At 46.9% G+C, this 8,179-nt stretch overlaps 1 long non-coding RNA gene across 1 annotated transcript; it reads right to left on the reverse strand.

The window, feature by feature from the left end:
* Positions 1-2,516: 2,516 nt before the first annotated feature.
* LOC119332181 lies at positions 2,517-4,002 on the reverse strand. The gene is made up of 2 exons (XR_005160843.1): positions 3,117-4,002; positions 2,517-2,957 (listed from the first exon to the last, which is right to left on the reverse strand). It is a non-coding gene; the product is annotated as an uncharacterized LOC119332181 (long non-coding RNA).
* Between the last annotated feature and the right edge of the window lie 4,177 nt (positions 4,003-8,179).

Raw genomic sequence — 8,179 nt, forward strand, 5'->3', positions numbered from 1 at the left:
TTTCCATTGTAAATGCAATAAAAAACATCACAAAGAAGTACATTTCCTTTTAGAAGTAGTTCACTAGTTTCTGCCACGGGGTTTACTTTCACCAACAAAAATGCAGCTCTCTATTCTTCATGCGGTTCACTAACTTTCACCATGTGGCCCACATAAGCAAAAAAAGTAAAAAAGACAAAAGTCATGATGTTCACATAGTCTCGTAGCAAAACAAATGTTTACCCTTTTGCTGACATTGCAGTGCGGTTTTTCGTCTGATGTAGTGTCGTTGCTCGTCGAATGCAGTTTGGTTCATCCGAATTGAAAATAAAAATACACAAAAATAACAACTTTAAAAAGAAACCATGCAGTTCGTTTGCCCGTCTAATGCAGTGCGGTTTTTGGTCGGAAAGCAGTGCGGTTTTCTGTCTGATGCAGTACATACGACGATTTTGGGTCGCGAAAAAACAGAGTGTCCGCATTTCGGTAAATTCAAAATTCCTCTTAAACCGCAAAGAATTAGAGAGAGTGTTCTACATGAAAAAGTTGCGCCTCGTCGATATCTTTCCAACGGCGTATCATTTGAATCATTCCGGCTAGCGGTTTATAAAAAATTCATGAAAAACAGCAACTGTCACCCGTCATCCGCCGCATGATTTTCAGAATTAACTTAAAACCGTAAGGAATCTAAAAAATATTTCAACATATGAAAGTTGCGCCTCGTTCGTAGCTTTCCAACGGTGTATCACATGCCTCGTTTCGACAAACGGTTCAAAAACTGGAGCGAAAACAGTACCGAAAATTTAAAAAAACTTGAAAAACAGAATTCTGCGATTTAGTAAATTTGAAACTGCTCTTAAACCGTAACGAGTTAGAGAAAGATTTATATATGGAAAAGATGCGCCTCGACGATATCTATCCAACGGCGTATCATTTGCTTCATTCTGACAAGCGGTCTAGAATAAAACGCGAAAAAATGCTCGCTGCCACTCGTCATTCGCCGCACCATTTTCAAAACTGCTATTAAACCGTGTGGAATCTCGAAAAGTGTTCAACATGTCGAAGTTGCGCCTAATCCATAGCTTTTCAACGGTATATTACACACCTCATTCCGATAAATGGTTAAAAAATTAGAGCGAAAACAGTACCGAAAAAATAACGCGTGCACGTCATTCTTTGAAACAAGTGTGCTGCAGTACTCACACGAGTGAACTTCTCGTCAGAAAAAACTGCACGCATTATTTTTTCGGTACTGTTTTCGCTCTAATTTTTTAACCGTTTATCGGAATGAGGCATGTAATATACCATTTAAAAGCTATGGATCAGGCGCAACTTCGACATGTTGAATACTTTTCGAGATTCCACACGGTTTAAGAGCAATTTTGAAAATGGTGCGGTCCATGACAAGTGGCAGCGAGCGTTTTTTTGTTTTTTTTTCTAACTGCTTGTCGGAATGAAGCAAATGATACGTTGTTGGATAGATATCGTTGAGGCGCATCTTTTCCATATATAAATCTTTCTCTAATTCCTTACGGTTTAAGAGCAGTTTCAAATTTACTAAATCACGGAATTCTATTTTTAAATTTTTTTAAAATTTTTGGTACTGTTTTCACTCCAGTTTTTGAACCATTTGTCGAAACAAGGCGTGTGCTACGCCATTGGAAAGCTACGAACGAGGCGCAACTTTCATATGTTGAAATATTTTTGAAATTCCTTACGGGTTTAAGTTAATTTTGAAAATCGTGCGGCGGATGACGAGTGGCAGCGGCTGTTTTTGGCGAAATTTTTGCAAACCGCTGATCGGAATGATTCAAATGATACGCTGTTGGAAAGACATCAACGATACGCAACTCTTTCATGTAGAACACTCTCTCTAATTCTTTACGGTTTAAGAGGAATTTCGAATTTACCGAAATGCGAACACTCTGTTTTTCGAACACTTCATCCGACTGAAAACCGCACTGCAACAGACGAAAAACCGCACTGCATCAGACGGGTAAGAGAACTGCATGGTTTCTTTTATTCAAGCGTAATTTTTTCAAGGACTAGAAAATAGAGTGCACTTCACAATCGGTGTAAATGAACCACACCACTATCAAGAAGTGAACCACATTACTTTTTTCCGCTTCTGTAACAATTTTTTTGGATGAACAATATCATACGGCCGACCGCACTGCATCGAACGGGCAAGCGATCTGCCCAATTTCTTTTGTTGGACGTAATTTTTCTCAAACAAGTTTTTGTTGTCTTTTTTTCAACTTTTTTTATGAACGAGAGTGGACCGCAAAGACGAGGCAAGCGAACCGCGACATATATCAAAGTGAAACGCATTACTATTTTGGTGTTTCGCCAACATTTTTCGCATAATATTTTACACTGAACAGCGACACATTACACGCAAGCATTCATCCACATCCATTTTTTACAACAAAATGACATGTTCTCTTCTCCTTCGTTACAAGTGCACTACAAATTATTTTTCCAAAATATGAAAAACAATGGATGGAGCGAACTGCCTTGTTAGTTTTTCATGGAGCAAAACCAGCAAACTTTTCAGTATATGAGCTACATCAATCTTTTAAAATTTTACAGCCTAGTCCATCAAAATTTACAGAAGAAGTCTGACATGAGCTGCTGAGCTGCAAAACTGCAGTGAAACCGCCGAAGAAAGCACAAACAAGCAAACCAAACCGCACTGCACACGTCGGTGAAGTGCACTGTGTACATTGGCGAACAACACTGCACACCAAAAGTTAAGTGAGGATAGCACCACGAGGCCTCGAATGAGACTCTGAAACTGAAACTGCACTACATTGCACTATGGGTACTGCACTGAATTTGCACTGTAGTACTGCACTGAACACACAAACTCTGAACTTGTTGGGTGGTTGCGGGCTCATACGAGCTGGTCAAAATTGAGCGGCAGCGACGGCAGCCTCCTGCTCCATGCCCACATCAGCCACCGTCCCCATCGTAGGCTAGCAACACAACAGTTTTTGAGGACCGCAAACCATACATGGATACGTTTTACATGAAAAATCATCACTGGAACCAGCCAAACTTCACGATGACCCACTTGTGATATGCACTAGCAACTACCATGCGTTGCAAATCTAAAAAGACAACTGCATCCGTACCAGTAGCAACTCTGTGCTGGCCCACCGAACTGCACGCCAACGCTCCGGCGAATGGCATCATTCATGCGGACTGAGCTGCACGAATGCGACCCAGGCCACAACTGTACCCGTCGCTGAAACTGCTGACAGATGAGGGGTAATGATCAAGGGATCTCATCGGGGTATTGGTCTGTGGCGGGAGAGCTAGGATGCTGGCAGGAGCTCACCTATGGGTGGCCTCGACCCATATTGGCCAAGACGAGCACCGTTGGCCGGCTGTGGTGGATCCTCCTCGGAGGAGCTCGTTGTGCCCAGAGAGGAGGAAGGGTAGCACAAGGGAAATAGGAGGAGGATGTGGCAGAGGAGAAGGGACTCACTAGCCCTTTTGATCTCGACGTCTCGTCGATGGGGCTGTAGGAGGCACGCGACACACGAATCAGGTTGTGGTGACCCAGCCCGATGCCCTGCCGGAGAGGAGCTCCTTTTTGGTACCAGATCGAGGCAGTGGCAGGAGCGCCGGTTGCACCCGATGCGGCGGCGGGGAGAAGTAAGCACGAGGGAGGCGCGGGAGCAGGGGAGTTCGCTCCCCGGCTGGCGCACGGCCAGGTGCGTGGCGGCGCCGGGGAGGAGGCCGCGGGGCCGGCGGGGGAAGATGCCAGATGGGGGAGGAGGCCGTCATGCCAGCGGGGAAGAAGCCGGATGGGGAAGGGGGCCGCGGGGCGGGGGAGAAGGTTGTGGTGCCGGCGAGGGAAGAAGCCGGTGGGGATGGGGCGGCGCGTCGGACGGGTACGACGGCGTGCCTCCCCGGCAGAGCAGCAGGTGGATCGGGGCGAGGTGCATCGGAGGAGGGAGGTGGGGGCTGGTGGGGATTTGACCGTGGTGGAGAAGTTGGGCGGTTTGGGGAGGGAGGGAGTGGGTCGGGCCATGTGGGGTGGACGCTTTTTGTGCTTTTTGTTTGGTCGTGTCGGTTTGGGGTGTTAGCAGAATAAGAGTTTGGTGTGCAGAATAAGACTCTACAGGGTGTTATCATAATAGACCACCATATATATATATATATATATATATATATATATATATATATATATATATATATACTCTCCAGCAATTTTTGGCCCTTTCTAGTTGATCCCCTAAACTTGAGGTTGTAAACTTCAATTTGATCAAGTTTAAAGCAGGTTCAACCGAAAGTAGCATGCATTCAAACATAAACATAGATAGTTTTGCATAACCGAACATAAAACATAAATTAAACTAAGCTAAACTACTTTCGGTCGAAGTAGAGTCGAGCCAATCATTCCTCGTCATGTACGGTGTGCCGCGAGCCGGGTCCGAGCCAGTACCGTCGTTGGGGTCATTGGGGAAGGCACTCCTCCACTCGTCGACGTCGATCTCCTCGTCCTCGGGGCCCACCTCGACACCCTCCGCGCCGTCGTCGCCGCCGCCTTTGACCTCGTCATCAGAGGAGAGCGCGATAACCTCGCCGCCTTCCGCGCCGCCGTCCTCGCCACCTTTGACCTTGTCATCGAAGGAGAGCGCGATAACCTCGCCGCTCTCCGCGCCGGCAACGATCGCCCGCTCCGCCTCCACGAGCTTCGGGTGCTACCGGCGGAGCTCTTACATGTAGGCCTCGTCGGCGGCCTCGGCCTCGAGGCGCTCCCACGCCTCGCGGTCCTCCCACGCCATAGCCGAGCTCACCACCCCTCGCTCTGGCAGAACGAGGTCGACCGGACGTGTGCCGAAGGGGAAATTAAGCCTAGCCACCGCGCCGTGGTAGCGGACCTGCCAGCGGTCGTACTCCATGGCCGCGAGATCGGCCGTTTGGAAGCTACCAAGCCACCGACGGGTGTGGGTCTCTCGATTTGTAATCTCGGCGACCCACGTCCCCCACCGCCGCTGCCAGACCCCGAGGTAGGACTTCGTCGGCTGCCGGGTCCGAGGAAGGACGGGGAAGTCCTCGAACCGGCGTAGGGTTGCGGCGGCGGGCGGATCAGGGGACCGGCGACGGTGGATCGGGCCCGCGGAGAACGACGGGGACACCTCGGCGGCCACCTCGCCGGCATCGGGCGAAAAGGCCGCGATAAACCTCCTTTTGGCCATTGGCTCCTCGAGCTCCCTGGCACACAGGCAGAGGTTGAAGATGGAGGCGCCGGCGATGGCGGCGACCTACCAATGGTTTTGAGGGTTGTGTGTGATTGTGTGAGCGGAGGTTTTCGGGTGTGTGTGGAGGGGGGCAGGGGGATAAGGTTGTGTTTGAGGAAATACTGCAGCAACTAAAATTTTTACTAGGCGGGAGTAAGAAGGCAGGGCTACTGAAAATTTGGATCAAGGGCGAGCAGATATTTTTGAGATTTCGAGGGATGCAGAGGCGGGAGTAAAATGCCGGGGCTACTGAAAATTTAAATTAAGGGACTGAAGCAGAGCGGGAGTAACATACATTGCACACGGTCCGCACATACTAATCGTGTGCTATCAAACATTAAAACCTTCCAGGCAGTAGATATTTTCGAGATTACGAGGCAGTAATATTTTCGAGATTGCGAGGGATGCAGAGGTGGGAGTTTTTGGGCAGCGAGCTAGTGTGCTTGACACACCCGCTGTGGACTGTAGCCGACGCACCTTCTCGCGTAAGCCATAGGCATACTATACACCGACGATGCTCCAAGATATTTTGTACTACATCTCACACGGTTGGTGATAATAAACTGTGTGGGATATACTTGATTTGAATTACAAAATGGGGTCACAGCGGCAATGGACGCTGTTTGAATTGCTAGACTTTTTATCTGCAGTGAACATGCAACTATATGTGTGTCGTAAAAGAATTGGAATTATTCAGGGTTCGTTTGGACATTTTATACATTAAACTGGTTTTCTAGCCATTTCAGGTGCACAATTCAAAATTAAACTACATGCACATGCTCCAGTGCATACAAATTGGTTGAAAAATCAAATCTGTGTCCTTCAGTGCATGCTTAGGTCCCATGCAAGAAATGGAATGAATTTTTCGGGGTTCGTTTGGCCTTTTTTATACATTAACTGGGTTTTCTAGGCATTTTATGTGCGTAATTCAAATTTGAACTACAAGCACATGCTCCAATGCACCAAAGTTGGTTGAAAAATCACATGTGTGTCCTTGGGTGAGTTCTAGGTCCCATGCAAGAGATGGGAATGAAATTCAAATAGCAGGGCACTGTTGATTGCTGGCAAAACATTCAGATGCCTGGTTTTTAAATTATAGTAAATCCAAAACTCGTCTGAAATTCAAGAAACTTGGCATGCTATCATGGATCGGCATCAACATGCCGTGGTAAAAAATTGTCCCATTTGGGGCAGGTTTCGGGTATAAGCTTCTCACAAACTAGAGCTTCTCACAACAAGCATGAGGGTTCTCGATAGGGAACGTCCCACCTTTGGGGACGAAACGATATCCATTGCCTCTTATTGCTTCCAAAACATTTCTAGTGTCAACATAGAACAACAGGAGTGTTGTGTCAATTTTTGTGATTTTTCGTGGTTCGTTTGGACATTTTTATGCATTAACTGGATTTTCTAGGCATTTTATGTGCATAATTCAAATTTGAACTACAAGCACATGCTCCAATGCACTAAAGTTAGTTGAAAATATAATCTGTGTCCTTGGGTGAATTTCTAGGTCCCATGCAAGAGATGGGAATGAAATTCAAACACCAGGGCACTATTGATTGCTGGCAAAATGTTGAGATGCCCGGTTTTTAAATTCTAGTAAATCCAAAACTCGTCTGAAATTCATGAAACTTGGCATGCTATCATGGAGCGGCATCAACATGCCATGGTAAATTTTTGTCCAATTTGAGGCAGGTTTGGGTATATGCTTCTCACAAACCAGAGCTTCTCACAACAGGCATGATGATTTTGGTAGGGAACGTCCCACCTTTGGGGACGAAACGATATCCATTGCCTCTTATTGCTTTCAAATTTTTTCCCGTGTCAACTAGAATAACAGGAGTGTTGTGTCAATTTTTGTGTTTTTCGGGGTTCGTTTGAACATTTTTATGCATTAACTGAGTTTTCAATGCATTTATGTGCATACTTCAAATTTGAACTACATGCACATGCTCCAGTGCATATAAATTGGTTGAAAATCAAATATGGCTCCTTGGGTGCATGCTTAGGTCCCTTGCAAGAAATGGGAATGAATTTCAAACACTGGGGCACCGTTGATTGCCAGCAAAACATTGAGATGCCTAGTTTTCAAATTCTAGTAAATCCAAAACTCGTCTGAAATTCATGAAACTTGGCATGCTATCATGGAGTGGCATCAACATGCCATGGTAATTTTTTCTCCCATTTGGGGCAGGTTTGGGTATATGCTTCTCACAAACCAGAGCTTCTCACAACAAGCATGATGGTTTCGGTAGGGAACGTCCCACCTTTGGGGACGAAAGGATATCCATTGCCTCTTATTGCTTTCAAATTTTTTTCTCGTGTCAACATAGAACAACAGGAGTATTGTGTCAATTTTTGTGATTTTTCGGGGTTTGTTTGGACATTTTTATGCATTAACTGAGTTTTCAATGCATTTATGTGCATAATTCAAATTCAAACCATGTGCATACTGTTAACCATTCACGTGACGCCATGTGTCTTGGTTTTAATGGCTGTAGGAGGTGCCGTGCGGACAGCTGCTTGACCTTGACTGAACGGGAGGTGTGCGAGTGCAGTCCGGTGCACAGGCTGACCGAGAGGCATGCAAGGTGTCCTCCAATGCGCAGGCTCACTGGGAAGTGTGCGAGCTATACGCTGCGCAAGCTCACTGGGAAGCGAGCCCTTTGACTTCCATGGCCGCCCGCCTTCCTCTCCATTAATGGCGCTCGAGCCGCTGTTTAATACTGGTGGCCTTACTGTTCGCCTCCCATTCCCCTCCCTGCCGCAGACCTCCACCAACGCCATGGTGCAGAATGATCATCTGCCACTAGTCCTCAAGTTTGGTGAAGTCGACTCCGAGCTGGAGGAGATAGAAAATAAGGAGGAATGGGGCCTCATGGACATGGCACAAAACGAGTTGGCCGCGGCGGTTGCTGCCCCCGCTCCCATCCCAGGTCCCA

The sequence above is a fragment of the Triticum dicoccoides genome, chromosome 1B (assembly GCF_002162155.2).
Source record: "Triticum dicoccoides isolate Atlit2015 ecotype Zavitan chromosome 1B, WEW_v2.0, whole genome shotgun sequence".
NCBI classification, from domain to species: domain Eukaryota; kingdom Viridiplantae; phylum Streptophyta; class Magnoliopsida; order Poales; family Poaceae; genus Triticum; species Triticum dicoccoides.